We start from the raw sequence: 784 nt of genomic DNA on the forward strand, positions 1-784 counted from the left end.
GTGTAACGCCCCAGATGTAACTTTCCCTATTTGTACTCCAACTCTTGCCGTCTCCGGCGCTAAGTCATATTTATTTCTCGGGTTCGGGTCTTTGTCTCCGTGTGTTGTTTTCGTTTTGATGCATCTCATACCATGTCATCACGTGCATTGCATTTGCATACATGTTCATCTCATGCATTCGAGCATTTTCCCCGTTGTCTGTTTTGCATTCCGGCGCTTCGTTCTCCTCCGGTGGCCTTTTCTAGCTTTCTTTCATGTGTGGGGATCTAACATTTCCGGATTGTACCGAGACTTGTCATGCGGCCTTGGTTTACTACCGGTAGACCGCCTGTCAAGTTTCGTATCATTTGGACTTTGTTTGATACTTCAACGGTTAACCGAGGGACCGAAAAGGCTTCGTGTGTGTTGCAGCCCAACACCCCCCAAAAGTTGTCCCAAAACCCACCAAACTCTGCTCCATGTCCTAGAGCGTTCGATCACGATCGTGTGGGTGAAAACCGCACCTCATTTGGACTCTCCTAGCTCCACTTATGCCTATATATACACCCCCCATTTTGGATCTCGTCTTCCTCCCCGTCCTCCTCCTAAAAAAAAACAGCTCAACCCCGCCACCGACGGACGTGTCCGGATCCGACCGGACAACATCCGCCCGCCGCCGCCATCCAACCCGCCGCCGCCACGTGTCCCCGCGGGACCAGTTCGCCGCCGCCACCGACGCGGGCCCGAGGCCCAGCGCCGGCCCCCGAGGCCCGATCCGCCGCCGCCTCCTCCTTCGCCCGAGGCC

This window comes from Triticum dicoccoides, chromosome 5A, assembly GCF_002162155.2.
Source record: "Triticum dicoccoides isolate Atlit2015 ecotype Zavitan chromosome 5A, WEW_v2.0, whole genome shotgun sequence".
Classification (NCBI taxonomy): Eukaryota; Viridiplantae; Streptophyta; class Magnoliopsida; order Poales; family Poaceae; genus Triticum; species Triticum dicoccoides.